Raw genomic sequence first — 20,464 nt, forward strand, 5'->3', positions numbered from 1 at the left:
ATTTTTTCTGCCTAGTCCCACTGACCTGCACCTGGCCCACATCCCTCCATATACCTCTCATCCATGTACCTGCCCATGTTTATCTTAAATGTTAGAAGTGAGCCCGAATTCATCCGGCAGTTCATTTCACATTCCCACCACTCTCTGCGTGAAGATGCCACCCCCAATGTTCCTGTTAAACTATTCCCCCTCCACCCTTAACCTTTGCCCTCTGTTTTTTTTTCTCCCGTAGCCTCAGTGGTAAAAGCCTGCTTGCATTCACACTGTCTATACCCATTATAATTTCATACACCTTTATCAAATCTCCCCTGATTCTTCTACGCTCCAGCGAATAATGTCTTAACCTATTCAACCTTTCTCTGTAACTCAGTTTCACAAGTTCCGGCAAAATCCTTGCAACATCATCTGCTTTTCAACCTTATTAATATCCTTCCTGTAATTCGGTGACCAAAACGGCACACAATACTCCAAATTCGGCCTCACCAATGCCTTATACAAACCTCACAATAACATTCCAACTCTTATAATCAGTACTTTGATTTATAGATGCCAATGTACCAAAAGCTCTTTTTACTACCCTATCTACCTGTGACACCACTTTTAGGCAAATTTGCATCTATATTCCCAGATCCCTCAGTTTTTCTGCGCTCCCCAGTGCCCCACCATTTAACTTTTATGTTCTACCTTGGTTTTTTCCTTCCAAAGTGCAATACCTCACACTTGTCTGTATGAAATTCCATCTGCCATTTTTCAGCCCATTTTTCTAGCTGATCCAGATCCATTTGCAAGTTTTAAAATCCTTCCTCACTGTCCACTGCACCTCCAGTCTTTGTATTATCAGGAAATTTGCTGATCCATTGCGCGGGTTTTCAATGACAGACCACATCTCCTCAAACTCCTGACGTTGTAATCTCTTCTGTAAAGAGAGAGATATGGACGGTGGTGAAGGTACGTGCAGAGTCAGGTCCAGAATACATTCAGACTCAGACTAGAAATAACCAAGACTAAGGTAAATACATTCAAAGAGGACATGAAACTCTTACGGTTGGACACTGAGTGCACAACACGAGAGTCTTAACTACAGGCATTCCACGAAGGAATATGGCAGGCAATAATTGTCAGTCTGACTCTCAAATGAAAAAGTTACAGCTCTCCATACTCCGGGGAATGGGATTGCCGAAGTAGCATCATGTTCCATTGTAGGTAAAACAACATGCTGTTCCAGAAAGCCTTCACGTTTGCCGACTATCAATTTCTCCGGACAGACTGGAACAAGTTGTAGTTTGTAGATTTTTGCTTCTCTGTAAACCGCCCAGGACTTCAAGCTGCTTATATATATATAAACTAAAACAATATACAATATATAAATGTGTGTGTGTGTGTGTGTGTGTGTGTGTGTGTGTGTGTGTGTGTGTGTGTGTGTGTGTGTGTGTGTGTGTGTGTGTGTGTGTGTGTGTGTGTGTGTGTGTGTGCGCGCGCGCCTAAGCATGTGTACACTTGGACATAATGTGTGAATGTATTTTCCTGATAACCTACATATTCTTGCTATCTTTCTCAATATTCCTGATTATTCTCAATATTCCTGGATTTCCTGGATTTCAGTGCTTTAAAAAGAGATAGAGTGGGGTAGGGGGAAAGGAGAGGAGGGATGGCATTACTGGTCAGGGATACTATAACAGCTACAGAGAGGGTGGGTAATGTAGCAGGATACTCTTTTGAGTCAGTATGGGTGGAAGTCAGGAACAGGAAAGGAGCAGTTCCTCTACTGGGGGTATTCTATCGGCCCCCTGGTAGCAGCAGAGATACTGAGGAGCAGATTGGGAGGCAGATTTTGGAAAGGTACAACAATAACAAGGTTGTTATCATGGGTGACTTTAACTTCCCTAATATTGATTGGCACTTGATTAGTTCCAAGGGTTTAGATGGGGCAGAATTTGTTAAGTGTGTCCAGGATGGATTCCTGTCACAGTATGTTGACAGGCCGACTAAGGGGAATGCCATAATAGATCTTGTATTAGGTAACGAACCGGGTCAGGTCACAGATATGTCAGTGGGTGATAATCTGGGGGAGAGTGATCACCGCTCCCTGACCTTTTGCATGATCATGGAATAAGGATAGAATCGGAGAGGACAGGAAAATTTATATGGGGAAGGGCAAATTATGAGGCTATAAGGCTAGAACTTGCGGGTGTGAATAGGGATGATGTTTTGGCAGGGAAATGTACTATGTATATCTTGCAGGATGTTAGGGATAAATTGGTCCCGGTGAAGAAGGTAAAGAATGGTAGGGTGAAGGAACCATGGGTGATAAGTGAAGTGGAAAATCTAGTCAGGTGGAAGAAGACAGCATACATGAGGTTTAGGAAGCAAGGATCAGATAGGTTTATTGAGGAATACAGGGTAGCAAGAAAGAAGCTTAAGAAGGGGCTGAGAAGTGCAAGGTCATGAGAAAGCCTTGGCGAGTAGGGTAAAGGAAAACCCCAAGGCATTCTTCAATTATGTGAAGAACAAAAGGATGACAAGAGTAATGGTAGGACCGATTAGAGATAAAAGTGGGAACATGTGCCTGGAGGCTGTGGAGGTGAGCGAGGTCCACAATGAATACTTCTCGTCGGTATTAATCAATGAGAGGGAACTTGATGGCGGTAAGGTCAATATGAGTGAGTTCGATGTTCTGCAGTATGTTGATATTAACGGAGCGGAGGTGTTGGAGTTGTTAAAATACATTAGGACGGATAAGTCCCCGGGGCCTGACGGAATAATCCCCTGGCTACTCCACCAGGTGAGGGAAGAGATTGCTGAGCCTCTGGCAAGGATATTTATGTCCTCGTTGTCCACAAGAATGGTACCGGAGGACTGGAGGGAGGCGAATGTTGTTCCCTAGTTCAAAAAAGATAGTAGGGATTGTCCGGGTAATTATATACCAGTGATCCTTACGTCTGTGATGGGAAAGCTGTTGGAAAATATTCTTAGAGATAGGATCTATGGACATTTAGAGAATCATTGTCTGATCAGGGACAGTCAGCATGGCCTTGTGAAGTGCAGATCGTGCCTAACAAGCCTGATAGAGTTCTTTGAGGAGGTGACCAGGTATATAGATGAGGGTAGTGCAGTGGATGTGTTCTACACGGATTTTAGTAAGACATTTGTCAAGGTTCCACACGGTAGGCTTTTTCAGAAAGCCAGAAGGCATGGGATCCAGGGAAGTTTGGCCAGGTCGATTTAGAATTGTCTTGCCTGCAGAAGGCAGAGGGTTTTGGTGCAGGGAGTTCATTCGGATTGGAGGGTTGTGCCTAGAGGTGTCCCACAAGGTTCAGTTCTGGGACTTCTACTTTTCGTGATTTTTATTAACGACCTGGTTGTGGCGGTAGAAGGGTGGTTTGGCAAGTTTGCAGACGACACAAAGATTGGTGGTGTTGTAGATAGTGTAGAGAATTGCCGACGATTGCAGAGAGACATTGATAGGATGCAGAAGTGGGCTGAGCAATGGCAGATGGAGTTCAACCCGGAGAAGTATGACGTGGTACACTTTGGAAGGACAAACTCCAAAGCAGATTACAAAGTAAATGGCAGTATACTTGGTAGTGTGGAGGTGCAGAGGAATCTTGGGGTACATGTCCACAGATCCCTGAAAGGTGCCTCACAGGTCAGCTTTCATAAGTCGAGGGATAAAGTTTAAGAAACCCGATGTAATGATGCAGCTCTATAAAACTCTGGTTAGGCCACACTTGGAGTACTGTGTCCAGTTCTGGTCACCTCACTCTAGGACGGATGTGGAAGCATTGGAAAGGGTACAGAGGAGATTTACCAGGATGCTGCCTTGTTTAGAGAGTATGGATTATGATCAGAGATTAAGGGAGCTTGGGCGTTACTCTGTGGAGAGAAGGAGGATGACAGGAAACATGATAGAGGTGTACAACGTATTAAGAGGAATAGACAGAGTGGATAGCCAACGCCTCTTCCCCAGGGCACCACTGCTCAGTACAAGAGGACGTGGCTTTAATTTAAGGGGAGGGAAGTTCAAGGGGGATATCAGAGGAAGGTTTTTTCACTCAGAGAGTGGTTGGTGCGTGGAATGCACTGCCTGAGTCAGTGGTGGAGGCAGACACACTAATCAATTTTAAGAGACTACTGGACAGATATACAGAGGAATTTAAGGTGGGGCGTTATATGTGAAGCAGGGTTTGAGGGTCAGCACAACATTGTGGGCCGAAGGGCCTGTAATGTGCTGTACTATTCTATGTTCTATGTTTCTATTTTATACATATTATGTGTATTGTGTGCCGTTTGGGACTGTTGGTTTTGTGTTTAGTAGCTTGGTACTGGCTGAATTCTTGGGCATTCATGTGTAATGGAATTGCAATTAAACTTAAATGGAATTCAATTGAAATGAAATGAAACCGTCTCGTCTGTAGGGGTCGCACGTTCCGAGGAAGAGAGCCCAGTAATAAACATATCTGAATACTTCTTTTCAAACCTAACTCTTCAGGCACATTTTAAACTGAATGTCCTTTCTAATTTTGGCCACACCTTCACCTAAATAAGTTTGGGAGAACCGGCTCCCTTTTACTAACTTTATACAGGCGACTATAAAGACCGCAAACCATCGAGGAATCTCGATCTCGTCCACAGAACTTATTTCCCATTCCCCTAGCAAATACAAATCTATCGATACAGCTCGCCACATCTCACTCCCTTCCCTGCTGAGCCACAGAACCATAGTCGTTGCCAGAGACCTGACCAGTGAGACTTTCCCCTGCTTGGTCATTTGCACCTCTCTCCTCCATTCCAGAGGTTTCCAAAGCGGTCTACCTGTTATTGAGCGGTTTAGTCACAGGGGGTTTTGGCTATTTAACCACTTTCAATTTCCTGTCTGTCACCCAGATTCTTGTATCTTACATCTGTAAATACCTCTCTGTATATCCTCCCTGGTAGCCCCGCAGCATTCCGAATGATCCCGAGTTCATCTAGTTCCAGTTCCAACTCTGTAACGCAGAGTGTAAGAAGGTGCAGCTGGATGATCTTCTTCCAGGTGAAGTTGTCGGGGACTCTTGAGCTCTCCCTGCCTTCCCACATCTCGCAAGAGGTGCATTCAACTCTCCTGCCAGACATTGCTACTGCTCTGATTTTGCGATTATAAATAAAGAAACAATAATTAAACTGAAAACAAATCAACCAACAGTTCTGTGCCGTCTCTCTCCCAAGAATCTCCTTCTTGAAGATTGAAAGAGATAAACCCTCTAAATTCCACTCTGATCCGATTTCTCGCCTCTCTTTCCTTCAGTTCCGGCTCATCGCCGACACACACACACACACACACACACACACACGCATTCAAACATTGAGTGAAAAGCTCCCTCCACACATCCTACATTCCCCAATTTTGCTCTGTTCCCTTTCTGTCCTTCAGTGTTTCGTACAGTATGTATAGCTTCTCCCTCTTGGACAACATACTTTTGAACTGCTGTTTTGCCAATCACTAGTCACTATGAACCCAATCGCGCATCCCTGGATCAGACACAAAATGAATCTCCCTCCAGACCGTCCCATCACATGCTCCCGGGGTCAGACACAGAGTGAGTCTCCCTGCACACCATCCCATCCCAGACTCCAGTTGTCAGACAAGTACTGAAGCTCCCTCCATACCGTTTCATCACACACACCCGTGGTCTGTCAGAGTGTGAAGCTCCCTACACACCATCCCATCAAACACTCCCGAGTTCAGAAACAGAGTGGAGCTCCTTCAACACTGACCCATTACACACTCCTGGGGTCAGACACAGAGCGAAACTCCCTCCATACCGACGCATCACAAACCCCTGAACTTAGACACTGGGTGACACTTTCCGTGGATCGTCGCGGTGCGGGCAGCGTGAGCGGAAGTAAGGAGTGCTCGAGACGGACTGGAGGTCGGAGGATCGGAGGATCAGCCGTTGTAGGTAGGCCGAGACCCTCGGACCTTCCTGGAGAGTACCTGTGGAGGAAGGTAACATTCCGCAGGCGCGGATGACGTCAGCGGCGAGCGCGGGAGCAGAGTCCTGGGCTTTGGCTCAGCGGGCTTCGGCACAAGAGGACTTCGGCAAGAAGCCTGCTTTTCATTTATTCGGACTAATCTGGGATCAGGTAATGGGGGAGACGGTTAGAGCAGTGCTGTGCTCCGTATGCAGTATGTGGGAGGTCAAGGTCAACACAGTTGTCCCTGATGACCACCACCTGCAAAAGGTGCATCCAGCTGGCAGCTCCTATCAGACCGAGTTAGGGAATTGGAGCAGGAGCTGGATGAACTACGGATCATTCGGGAGGCAGAGGCAGAGATAGATAAGAGTTATCAGGAGGCACACACAGAAATGACAGGAGTTAGGCAAATGAAGTGACGGTCAAGAGAGGCAGGGGAGCAGTCAGAGACAGCATAGCACCCCTGTGGCCGTTCCCATCAAAAATAAGTATACGTTTTGGATACTGTTGGTGGGGATGACCTACCAGGAACAAGTTGCAGTGGTCCTGTCTCAGGCACTGAGGTTGGACCCTTGACTAGGAAGGGGAGGAGGGAAGAGAAGAGAGCGGTATTGATAGGGGGATTCTATAGTCAGGGGGGGCGGATAGGAGAATTTGTGGGGAAGATTGGGAGTCCCGGTTGGAATGTTGCTTCCCTGGTGCCGGGGTCCGAGACATCTCAGATCGGGTGCAGGTTATTCTCGAGAGGGATGGCAAGAATCCAGATGTTGTGGTCCATGTAGGGACCAATGACGTGGGTAGGATGAGTGAGGGGGTCCTGCGTAGTGAGTTCAGGGAGTTAGGTGCGAAGCTGAAGGGCAGGACCTCCAGGGTAACAATCTCAGGATTGCTACCTGTGCCACGTGCGAGTGAGGCAAGGAACAGAAGGATTATACAGATTAATACGTGGCTGAGAGGATGGTGCAGGAGGGAGGGGCTTCATGTTTGTAGACAATTGGGCTTTGTTTCAGGGAAGGTGGGATCTGTTCCGACCGGACGGTTTACACCTGAACTGGAGCCGGTACTAACATTCTTGCAGGAAAGTTTGCTCATGCTTCCTGGGGGTGGGGGGGGGGGGGAGGGGGTTTAAACTAAATTTGCAGGGCGCCGGGATCCCAGAATGTGAGAGTGGATAGCGAGATGAAGAATAAACGACAGGTGGGGGACTACACGGTTCCGGAATATTAAGTGTTTAGCAGAGAAAGGTGAGGCGGAACAAGTGATAAGGAGGACACAAGTATAGAGGGATGATCTGACGGAACATGGAGATAATGTGCAGAAAGAATAAGTAAATTTAGGAAGGACACACAAAATTCTAGGGGCGTATAGCCCGATGGGAGCTCGGGGAGCTTTGTTAAGCACAATAGGGCAGATATTCAAAACAGAGAGAGGAGAAATGGGCTAAAAATTCTATATCCGAATGCAGGAAGTGTCAGAAATAAGGCGGGATGAGCTTGAAGCTCAGGTGCGAATGGGTAACTATGATCCTGTTGGGATAACGGAGACATGGCTGCTGGGAGATCAGACCAGGGAAATTAATGTACAAGGGTATACGTGCTATCGTAAGGACAGAAATATGGGCAGAGGGGGTGGGGTGGCCCTGTTGGTGAGGAATGAAATTCAGTCCTTTGTAAGGGGGGGACATAGGATCAGGAGAAGTGGAGTCTGTGTGGATAGAATTGAGGAACAGTAAGGGCAAAATGACTCTAATTGGGTGTTGTCCTATAGGCAACCAAACAGTAGCATGGATATTGGGTGCAAGTTGAATAGGGAGTTAAAATTGGCATGTGGCATTGGTAATGTCGCAGTAGTTATGGGGAATTCAACATGCAGGTGAACTGGGAGAATCAGGTTGGTGCTGGACCCCAGGATAGGGAGTTTGTAGAGTGCCTACGGGATGCATTCTTGGAACAGCTTGTACGAGAGCGACCCAGGGACAAGGCTATTCTGGATTTAGTGTTATGTTATGAACAGAATTTGATAAGCGATCTTGAAGTAAAGGAGCCATTAGGAGGTAGTGATCGTTAATATGATAAGTTTTTATCTGCAATTTGTGAAGGATAAGGGCAGCTCGGAGGTGACAGTGTTGCAGTTGAACAAAGGGACTATGGAGCCATGAGGGAGGAGTTGTGCAAAGTTAACTGGACGGATATACTAGCAGAAAAGACAGTGGAACAGAAAAGGCAGGAGGAATAATGCACAAGGTGCAAAATCAGTTCATCCCCCGGAGAAGGAAGGATTCAAAGGGAAGGGGGAAAGGGGCCACAGTATTGACAAAGGAAGTCAGAGATTGCATAGCATTAAAAAAAAAGGAAGTATGTCAGAGCTAAGGTGAGTGGGAGGGACAGATGATTGGGAAATTTTTAAGGAACAACCGAACTTAACTAAATATCCAATACGGGGAGAAAGAATGAGGTACGAACGCAAGCTAGCCAGGAATATAAAGGAGGATAGCAAAAGCTTTTTTAGGTATGTAAGAGACAGAAGATAGTTACGAACAATGTTGGGCCCTTGAAGAATGAATTGTGTGAAATTGTTCTGGGAAACAGAGAAATGGCAGAAGAATTTAATAAGTACTTTTGATCTGTCTTCACTAGGGAAGACACAAGCAATCTCCCAGATGTATGGATGGGCCAAGGACATAGGGTAACAGGGGAAATGAAACATTTACATTAGGAAGGAAACGGTGCTGAGTAGACTGATGGGACTGAAAACTGATAAATCTCCAGGTCCAGATGATCTGCATCCTAGGGCACTAAAGGAGGTGGCCCTGGAAATTGCGGATGCATTAGTAATCATTTTCCAATGTTCCTCAGATTCAGAATCAGTTCCTGAGGATTGGAAAATGGCTATTGTTATCCCACTTTTTAAGAAAGGAGGGAGGGAGAAAACAGAGAACTATCGACCTGTCAACCTAATATCAGTAGTGGGGAAGATGCTGGAGTCCATTATTAAAGATGAAATAGTGGCATATCTAGATAGCAGTGATAGGAATGGGCCAAGCAAGCATGGATTTACCAAGGGCAAATCATGCTTGACTAATCTATTGGAGTTTTTGGAGGATGTAACCAGGAAGTTAGACAAGGGAGATCCAGTGGGTGTAGTGTATCTCGATTTTCAGAAGGCATTTGATAAGGTCCCACATAGGAGATTGGTGGGTAAAATGAAAGCTCATGGCATTGGGGGGAAGTCATTGACATGGATAGAAAACTTGTTGACAGATAGAAAGCAAAGAGTAGCGGTGAATGGGTGTTTCTTGGAATGGCAGGTGGTGACTAGTGGGGTGCCACAGGGCTCGGTATTGGGACCACATCTGATTACGATATAGATGAAGGCATTGAGAATAACTTCAGCAAGTTTGCTGATGCTACTAAGCTGGGCGTCAGTGTGACATGTGATGAGGATGTTAGGAGAATTCAGTGTGACTTGGATAGGCTGGGTGAGTGGGCAGACACTTGGCAGATGACGTTTAATGTGAATAAGTGTGAGGTTATCCACTTTGGGAGTTTGAACAGGAAGACAAATTATTAACTGAACGGTGTAGAGTTAGGTAAGGGAGAAATACAAAGAGATCTAGAAGTCCTTGTTCATCAGTCACTGAAGGTGAATGAGCAAGTGCAGCAGGCAGTGAAGAAGGCTTATGGAATGTTGGCCTTTATTGCAAAGGGAATTGAGTACAAGAGCAAGGAAGTCCTCTTGCATTTGTACAGGGCCCTGCTGAGATCACTCCTGGAGTATTGTGTACAGTTTTGGTCTCCAGGGTTAAGGAAGGACATCCTGGCTGTAGAGGAAGCGCAGCGTAGATTCACGAAGTTAATTCCTGGGATGTCAGGACTGTCTTGCGCAGAGAGGTCAGAGAGTCTGGGCTTGTACACGCTGGAATTAAGGAGATTGAGAGGGGATCTGATTGTAACATATAAGATTATTAAGGGATGAACAAGATAGAGGCAGGAAATATGTTCCAGATGCTGGGAGAGCCCAGTACCAGAGGGCATGGTTTGAGAATTAGGGGTAGGTCATTTAGGACAGAGTTAAGGAAAGATTTCTTCTGCTAGAGATTTGTGGGTGTCTGGAATGCACTGCATCGGATGGCAGTGGAGGCCAATTCTCTGGATGCATTCAAGAAGGAGATAGATAGGTATCTTATGGATAGGGGTATCAAGGGATATGGGGACAAGGCAGGAACCGGGAATTGATAGCAGATGATCAGCCATGATCTCAAAATGGCGGTGCAGGCTCGAAGGGCCGAATGGTCTACTTCTGTACCTATTGTCTATTGGCACACACAGATATTCAGAGAGAAATTGAAGATTCCTCCTGGGCCCCTTCAGAAACTCCCATCTTCAGAAGCTCCTTCCCTCTCACCAATCCGCAGAACTCCGCCGGTCCGGTAGTCTCAATTTGTGAGTCCGGCTCGGAGAACGTGCGTGTGTTTGTGTTCAGAAGGTGTGCAGGAAACAGCAGAGAATTGGAAGAGGGGTAGTTTTGGTGGGAGCGCGGACGTGGTGATGTGTTAGCAATCACTGGTATGAACTGTAATCGAACCAAACGATCGGCCTGTTGATAACCGAGACATCGATGTGCGGTGGAAGAGGCCTGGATGGTGAAACAAACGACATCACCTCTCCCCCTTCCACCCAAGTAATTCATATAAACGGAGAGAGGGAAACGTGAGGAGGAGGGAGAGGGTTAATGGAACCGTGGAGGACCTGCAGGGGATGGGGCGGGTCAGGGAGACGAGTAGAGGATTTGGGGAAGGAGGATATAACGGAGACTCCAGGGAGTGTAGCGGACAGAGGGTTGATGGAGACAGGATGTGTAGAAGAAGATGGTTGTGGCGGAAACGGGGAGGGCTGTAGCGGAAGTCGTGGCTGACGGTGACGAGGATGGTCGTCTCGGCGGGAGGGCTGACGACGAAGTGGATCGCAGGGGAGGAAGGAAGACAAGGAAGGGTGCAGGGACTGCTGGTGTTGACAGAGACTGGCTAAGTGTGGAACAGCGAGGGGAACATGGAGACGGGCAAGAGGTGAATGGAGGGGACTGGGTAACTGGACCGCGGAGTTGTGGAGAAGATGGAGACAGTCACGGAGACGGGGAGGATTTTAGAGGACGGATGGTTGACGTAAAACAATAAGGGTGAAGGGGAGGGAGGACACGGTGGACTCGTGGTGTTTGAGTAAGTACACGAGTTGGGAAGTCACGTGGCAGTTGAACAAGACGTTGGAGATGGGCGCATAGTTCGGCTCTGCTCGCCCCTTTCTCTTCTGTGACACACACCGATATCTCCCCACCGGTCACCCCTTTGGCCACACTGTGAGCAAAAAACCCCTCCCTTGTCGTGGGCAACACAAAGACAGACAGACAGAAATACTTTATTGATCCCGAAGGAAATTGGGTTTCGCTACATTCGCACCAACCAAGAATAGTTTAGAAATATAGCAATAATAAGTAAGTTGTTCCAAGTATAAATATCCAGTACCAGCCTATTGGCTCAGAGTGTCTGACACTCTGAGGGAGGTGTTGCAAAGTTTGATGACCACAGGCAGGACAGAATTCCTATGACGCTCTGTGTTGCATCTCGGTGGAATGAGTCTCTGTCTGAATGTACTCCTGTGCCTAACAATTACATTATGGAGTGGATGGGAGTCATTGCCCAAGATGGCATGCAACTTGGACAGCATCCTCTTTTCAGACACCACCGTCAGAGAGGCCAGTTCCACCCCCGCAACATCACTGGCCTTACGAATGAGTTTGTTGATTCTGTTGGTGTCTGCTACCCTCAGTCTGCTGCCCCAGCACACAACTGCAAACATGATAGCACTGGCCACCACAGACTCGTAGAACATCCTCAGCATCGTCGGGCAGATGTTAAAGGACCTCAATCTCCTCAGGAAATAGAGACGGCGCTGACCCTTCTTGTAGACAGCCTCAGTTTTCTTTGACCAGTCCAGTTTATTGTCAATTCGTATCCGCAGGTATTTGTAATACCACACCGTCCCATCACACACTCCCGGGGTCATACACAGAGTGAAGTTCCCTCCACACCGTACAATTACCCACACCCCGATTTAGAAAGAGATTGAAACTCCCTCCCTCCGTCTCTGCCCCACTCACCTTCCGATGGAGACGGTGAGTCCGGTTTTACGAGCTACACCTTCATGTAAGTCTCGCTCTGTCCTCCTGTCGAGGATCCTCTGCGTCTCTGAGCTCAGCGAGGGGAAGTAACCGTTGTCATAGGAAGCCCGTGTTGACAAGCGGATCAGACCGACACTAACATACAAAAGATGAGCGGCTGATAAAGCCAGGAGCCGAGAGCAGTGGAAGGAAGTGCGGGCAGGAGGCAGATTGAGGGTGTGAGAGGGGGTGGTCTGGGGAGATGAGAGTGGCGGAGAGACGAGTAGTGCGAGTCAGGAGTTAGAACATAGAACAGTACAGTACATTACAGACCCTTCGGCCCACAATGTCGTACAGACCCTCAAACCCTGCCAACCATATAATCCTCAAAATTCAATTCCTCCATATACCTGTCTGGTAATCTCTTAAACTTCACTAGTGTATCTGCCTCCACCACTGACTAGGCAGTGCATTCCACGCACCAACCACTCTCTGAGTGAAAAACCTTCCTCTAATATCCACTTGAAATTCCATCCCATTACCTTAAAGCTATGTCCTCTTGTACTGAGCAGTGGTGCCCTGGGGAAGAGGCGCTGACTGTCCGCTTTGTCTATTCCTCTTAATATATTGTACACCTCTATCATGTCTCCTCTCATCCTCCTTCTCTCCAAAGAGTAAAGCCGAAGCTCCCTTAATTTCTGATCATAATCCATTCTCTCTAAACCAGGCAACACCCTGGTAAATCTCCTCTGTACCCTTTCCAATGCTTCCACATCCTTCCTATAGAGAGGCGTCTAGAACTGGACACTGCTGCAAGTGTGGCCTAACTTCCAATAAAACTCGGAGTCCTGCCATGTGCAGAAGTTCGCTGATGACACGGACATTGTGGGGTATGTCAGGAATGGACAGGAGGAGGAGTATAGGAAACTGATACAGGACTTTCTGATATGGTGCAACTCCGAGTTATATTGGAAGTCTGATGTGTACAGGGTGAACAGGACCGGAGAGAGTACGGTTCCCTGCGGCGCTCCTGTGCTGCTGACCACCGTGTCAGATCTACAGTCTCCCAACCGCACATACTGAGGTCTATCTGTCAAGTAGTCCACTATCCAATCCACCATGTGAGAGTCTACTCCCATCTCTATGATTCTATGATTCTATGATTCTATGATTCAATCCTTTTCCATGATAATGCTAAAGGCCAGGGAGTGTTGATCACTGTCCTCCAGATGCTCACCCACTGACAGATGTGTGACCTGACCCTGTTCGTTACCTAATACTAGATCTCGAATGGCATTCCCCCGGTCGGCTTGTCAACATTCTGTGACAGGAATCCATCCTGGACACACTTAACAAACTCTGCCCCTTCTAAACCCTTGGAACTAATTAAGTGACAATCAATATTAGGGAAGTTAAAGTCACCCATGATAACAACCCTGCTATTTTTGCACCTTTCCAAAATCTGCCTCCTAATCTGCTCCTCGGTATCACTGCTGCCTCCAGGGGGCCTTTAGAATACCTCCAATAGTGTTCCTGCTCCCTTCTTGATCCTGACTTTCACGCATACTGACTCAAATGAGGATCCTGCTAAATTACCCACCCTTCCTGCAACTGTAAGAGTATCCCTGACCAGTAATGTCACCCCCACTTACACTTTCCCCCCTCTCTATCCCCTGTAAAGTACTGAAATCCAGGAATATTGAAAATCCATTCCTGTCCTGGTTCCATCCAAGTCTCTGTAATGGCCAATACATCATAATTCCATGTATGTATCCAAGCTCTCAGTTCCTCATGCTTCTTGCATTGAAGTACAGAGAGAGAGGAGAGCGAGGGGTGGGTTAGGTTTTGGCGGAAAGAGAGTCATGGGATACTGGGATCAGAAAGGCGGAGGCGAATGAAAGAAGGGTATGGCGAGAAGTGGGAGCGAATGGATATGGAGGGTGTTAGAAATAGAGAGGGTGGATTCTTGGAGAGAAACTAGAAGAAAGAATGAGTGAGAAAAGAGACGGCGATCTAACAGGGGAAAGCAGGAGAGAGAGAGAGAGAGAGAGAGAGAGAGAGAGAGAGAGAGAGAGAGAGAGAGAGAGAGAGAGAGAGAGAGAGAGAGAGAGAGAGACAGAGAGGGGGGGGGTGAGAGAGAGACAGAGAGAGAGAGAGAGACCGACAGAGACGGGCGAAGGAAGAGATGGAGGAGAGAAAGCGCTACAGAGAGAGAGGAAGATGCAGGGAAGGGACGATTGAGGGAGAAGGAATATGGACATTGGAAGGCCATAGGAAGAGAAGACGGGAGAGAGAAAGGCATGGAAAAGGGGAAGAGTAAGGATAACGAGTGAACAGGAAGTTAAAAAACGGATTGAGATGTTGCCTTTACTATTCAAGTTATTTGCTACCAACCCCCATCCCCTACCCCGAACTCCAGTTGATTCAGACACTTTGTGAACTTGAAACCACGGCCCTGGGACAAACACGCAACACCCAGCGAATTAACCGAGCCCCCTCCCATCGAGAAGACGTCAGGTCAACAAATTGCCCTTTTAAGACAGCAGCACTTATCAAAGAAAACATATATTTAGATATTGAAGTTCACAGAAACCAACACACGCTGTGCTGTGTCTGAGGTTAGACTCTCTTCACCCATTGCCCCATAATCTGGCGTGTTTTCAGTATCTCAGAGGAGTATTGAAAGCGTGCGGCTACACTGACTGGGCCGTCAAACAGACAGCAAAATATAAAAATAGCAGTGACGTCAGCCCAGCAGACACAGTTCATCAGCTCTCTCAAAAAGCTCCATCACCTTCTGTCTATCATTTTCTCTCTCTGCATCCCTCACTCTCCACTCACTATCTCCCTATTTCTCTCCCATGAATGCCTCTAAACTGCTTCAATTTTACCCCTCTCTCCAGCTTACTCCTTGTCCCTCCACTCACTCTCTCTCATCTGCCTTTCTATCTCACTGCCCACCTCACTGAACCTCTTTTTCTCTCCCCACCCTCTCGACCCCACTTTCTCTCCTCCCACTCTCTCCCGCTCACAGTGAACATTCACCGGACTGAAATGTGACCGATCCGCCTGTACCGTTTGCTGGAAAGCCGCCGTCCAAGCTGGTGTGTGTGTGTGTGTGTGTGTGTGTGTGTGTGTGTGTGTGTGTGTGTGTGTGTGTGTGTGTGTGTGTGTGTGTGCGTGTGTGTGTGTGTGTGTGTGTGTGTGTGTGTGTGTGTGTGAGTGTGTGTGTGTCGGTGTCTGTGTGTGTGTGTGTGTGTCTGTGTGTGTCTCTGTGTGTGTGTGTGACAGAGAGGGAGAGAGGGGGGAGAGAGAGAGAGAGAGAGAGAGAGAGAGAGAGGAGAGAGAGAGAGAGAGAGAGAGAGAGAGAGAGAGAGAGAGAGAGAGAGACGGATGGTGAGAAAGCCTCGGCACCGTCCGACCAAACACACCCCGGGTTAATCTTAATGCAGCTCCCTCAACACCGTCACATTGCCCACTCGTGGGATAAGACACAGAGTGAATATTCACCCACAGCGCCCCATCGCACATAACCAGGGGTCTAACTCAGAGCGAATCTCCCTCCACACCGTCCCAGCACACTCTCCCGAGGTCAGACACAGTTTGACGAACCCTACATATGGTCCAGTCACACTCTCCCATGGTCAGACACATAGTGAATCTGCCGCCTCACAGTCCGATGACACAGAAACGGATTCAGAAGCAGAGTGAATCTCGATTTTCACTCCTTCTCTCCCCTCTCACCAATCAGCTGCATTTCAATGTTCCTGAAGTCTCGAACAGTGTCTGGGAGATAGAAGGTTTGTGTGAGACCAGACGTAGAGCTCAGGAGAGAGGGGGAGGCGAGAGAGGGAAGTGGACAGGTGGTGAGTTTGCAGTTACTGGGAGGAAGAGGTGTGAAACCACACGACTGGCCTGAACCGGCAGAAACGTAGAGAAGCTGAGAACCGAGAGATCGATATCTGGTGGTTGTGAGCAGATGTAACATCAAAGCTGTGGTGGGAGCTGCAGAATGTGTCTGAACACGGCAGTGTGAGATGGGACGGTGTGGAGGGAGATTCACTCTGTGTCTGACCCCGGGAGAGTGTGCTGGGACGGTGTGGAGGGAGATTCACTGTGTGTCTGACCCCGGGAGTCTGTGATGGGACGGTATGGAGAGAGATTCACTCTGTGTCTGAACTCGGGAGTGTGTGATGGGACGGTTTGGAGGGAGATTCACTCTGTGTCTGACCCCGGGAGTGTGTGATGGGACGGTATGGAAGGAGATTCTCTCTGTGTCTGTCCCCGGTAGTGTGTGATCAGACGGTATGGAGGGAGATTCACTATGTGTCTGACCCCTGGAGTGTGTGATGGAACGGTATGGAAGGAGATTCACTCTGTGTCTGTCCCCGGGAGTATGTGATCGGACGGTATGGAGGGAGATTCACTATGTGTCTGACCCCCGTTCGGCTCCTCTCTTTATCAGCTGCTCATCTGCTGTTTGTTTGTCTCGCTGAGAACAGAGACGCCGAGGATCCTCGACAGGATGGACGACAGCGAGACTTACATGAAAATGCAGATCGTAAAATAGGACTCACCGTCTCCATCGAGAGGTGAGTAGGACAGAGACATAGGAAAGGAGTTTCAATCTCTTCCTAACCAGAGAAGAGTGTGATGGGACGGAGTGGAGGGAAATTGACTCTGTGCCTGACCCCGGGAGTGTGTGATGGGAAGGTGTGGAGGGAGATTCATTCTGTGTCTGACCACGGGAGTGTGAGCTGGGACGGTGTGAAGGGAGATACATTCTGTGTCTGACCCCGGGAGAGTGTGATTGGACGGTTTGGAGGGAGATGCACTGTGTGTCTGACCCCGGGAGTGTGTGATGGGACAGTATGGAGGGAGATTCACTCTGTGTCTGACCCCGGGAGTGTGTCATGGGACGGTATGGAGGAAGATTCTCTCTGTGTCTGAACTCGGGAGTGTGTGATGGGACGGTGTGGAGGGAGCTTCACTCTGTGTCTGACCCCGGGAGTGTGTGATAGGACGGTATGGAGGGAGATTCACTCTGTGTCTGAACTCGGGAGTGTGTGATGGGACGGTATGGAGGGAGATTCACTCTGTGTCTGAACTCGTGAGAGTGTGATGGGACGGTATGGAGGGAGATTCACTCTGTGTCTGACCCCGGGAGTGTGTGATGGGACGGTATGGAGAGAGATTCACTCTGTGTCTTACTCCGGGAGTGTGTGATGGGACAGTATGGAGAGAGATTCACTCTGTGTCTGATCTCGGGAGTATGTGATCGGACGGTATGGAGGGAGATTCACTGTGTGTCTGATCCCCGGAGTGTGTGATGGCACGGTATGGAGGGAGATTCACTCTGTGTCTGAACTCGTGAGTGTGTGATGGGACGGTGTGGAGGGAGATTCACTCTGTGTCTGACCCCGGGATTGTGTGATGGGACGGTATGGATGGAGATTCACTCTGCGTCTGAACGCGGGAGTGTGTGATGGGACAGTATGGAGGGAGATACACTCTGTGTCTGTCCCCGGGAGTGTGTGATGGGACCGTATGGAGGGAGATTCACTCTGTGTCTGACCCCGGGAGTGTGTGATGGGACGGTGTGGATGGAGCTTCTCTCTGTGTCTGTCCCCGGGAGGGTGTGATGGGACGGTGTGGATGGAGATTCACTGTGTGTCTGAGCCCGGGAGTGTGTGATGGGACGGTGTGGAGGGAGCTTCACTCTGTGTCTGTCCCCGGGAGTGTGTGATGGGACGTTGTTGAAGCATCTTACTCTATTTCTAACGCAGTTTGTACGTTCTGGGACTGTGTTTTGGGATCCTATGGGGTTTTGCAGAGTCTAAAATGGGCAATCTGTTGCTCTGACGTCTTCCTACCGTCTTCCTTTTTGGAGCGGTCTCGGTTACTTCGGTTAGTGTCGAGGGTTTGTCCCGGGGACGTGGTTTCTAGAGCACAGAGTGTTTGAATGAACTCGAGGTTGGGGTCGGGGGTTGGGGGTGGGGGTTGGTTGCAAATCTCTAGGACAGTAAAGGCACTGCCTGAGTAACAACATATCCGTCCGTCTTCCCCTCACTGCTTACTCATCATCCTTCACTCTCCCCCTTCTTCCATTCCTTTCTTTCTCCCACCTTCTCTTCCTATGTCCCTCCATCTTCCATATTCCGTCTCCCTCAATTGTCCCTTCCCTGCTTCCCTCCTCCCTCTCTGCAACACTTTCTCTCCTCCCTCTCTTCCTTCGCAACTCCCTGTCCGTTTCTCTTTCTCTCTTTCTTAGCTTTCCTCCGTTAGCTCGCCATCCTTTCTCAGTCTCTCCCCTAACTTCTCTCCAAGAATCCACCCTGTCTACCCATCTCTCTCCATTCTCTGCCACTTCTCGTCCTCCCTTTCTTTAATTCCGCTCTCTCTTTCTGATGCCTGTAACCCACGCCTGTCTTTCCGCAAAACCCTAACCTTCCCCTCAGTCACCCGGCGCTCTGTACCTCCCCACTCGCACTACTCCCCCACCCCGCCGCTTACATCGCTCCATACCACCCCCTCTCAAACCCTCCATCTCCCTCCTGCCTGGCGCTTCCGCACCATGCTCTCGGGCCCTCTCTTTGTCAGCAGCTCATCCGGTGTTTGTCTGAGTCGGTCTGATCCGCTTGTCAACACAGGCTTCCTCTGACAACGGTTACTTCCCCTCGCTGAGCTCAGAGACGCAGGGGATCCTCGACAGGATGGACGACAGCGAGACTTACATGAATATGCAGCTGGTAAAACCGGACTCACCGTCCCCATCGAGAGGTGAGTGCAGCAGAGACGGAGGGAAGGAGTTTCACTCCTTCTATCTCAGGGAGTGGGTAATGGGACGGTGTGGAGGGAGATTCACTCTGTGCCTTACCACGGAAGTGTGTGATGGGATTGTGTGGAAGCAGCTTTGCTCTGTGTCTAACACAGTTTGTATGTTCTGGGACTGCGTTTTGGGATCTTGACACTGTGTCTGATCCCGGGAATGTATTTTGAAAAAATGTGTTGGGAATTTATCTGTATGTCTGACAACAGGATAATTTGCTGGGACAGTGAAGAGGGAACTTCACTCTGTCTCTGACCCGGTGCGTCTGTATAATCGGACGTTTCGGAGGGATGTTCACCTTACAACAGACGACGGGAATCTGTGATAAGCCAGTGTAAAAGGATACTTCTGTGTCTGACGACCGGCAGATGTAGTGGTCGGTGTGGAGAGAGATACACCGTTCATTGATCCTATTTTCCAGAGCAGACGAGGGGCGAAGCAACATTGTTCTCACTCTGTTTCAAAGCGTCCTGAAATAAATACAAAAGAGGAAGAGGTGTGTGTGATATATCCGCACCAGTGTGAAGCTCCATGCACTCCTTCCCATCACATTCTTCGGGGTTCAGGCACACAGAAAAAGCTCCCTCCACACCGTCCCATACATACTCCCGAGGTCAGTCACACTGAGAAGCTCCCTCCACACCGTCCAGCACACACTACTGGGGTCAAACACAGAGTGAATCTCCCTCCACACCGTTGTATCACACAATTCTGGGTTCAGACAAAAAGTTTAACTCTCTCCACACCGTCCCATCACACAAACCCGGGTTCAGACACAGAGTGAATCTCAATAGACATTAGCTGCAGGAATAGGCCTGCAGCGCCATTCTATGTCCTCAGGTTCTGGACTCCCCAAACATCGTTAACATGTTTCCTGCCTCTAGCGTGTCCAATCCCTTAATAATATTATCTGCTTCAATCAGATCCCCTCTCATCCTTCTAAATTCCAGTGTATACAAGACTAGTTGCTCCAATCGTTCAACATATGACAGTCCCGCCATCCCGGGAATCAACCTCCTGAAGCAATGCTGCACTCCCTCAATAGCAAGACTGTCCTTCCTCAAATTTGGAGACCAAAACTGCACACAATACTCCAGGTGCGGTCTCACCAGGGCCCTGTACAGCTGCAGAAGGAACTCTTTACTCCTATACTCAATTCCTCTTGTTATAAAGGCCAGCATGCCATTAGCTTTCTTCACTACCTGCTGTACCTGCATGCTTACTTTCAGTGGCTAATGAACAAGGACACCTAGATCTCGTTGTACTTCCCCTTTTCCTAACTTTACACCATTCAGATAGTAATCTGCATTCCTGTTCTTGCCACAAAAGTGGGTAACCTCACATTTATCCACATTAAACTGCATCTGTCATGCATCTGCCCACTCACCCAACCTGTTAAGCCACCTGTCCTAATATCTCATATTTCACACAGCCATCCAGCTTTGTGTCGTCTGCAAATTTGCTAATGTTACTTTTCATTTCTTCATCTAAATCATTAATATATGTTGTACATAGCTGAGGTATCAG

Source organism: Hemitrygon akajei, unplaced genomic scaffold, assembly GCF_048418815.1.
Source record: "Hemitrygon akajei unplaced genomic scaffold, sHemAka1.3 Scf000175, whole genome shotgun sequence".
Lineage (NCBI taxonomy): Eukaryota > Metazoa > Chordata > Chondrichthyes > Myliobatiformes > Dasyatidae > Hemitrygon > Hemitrygon akajei.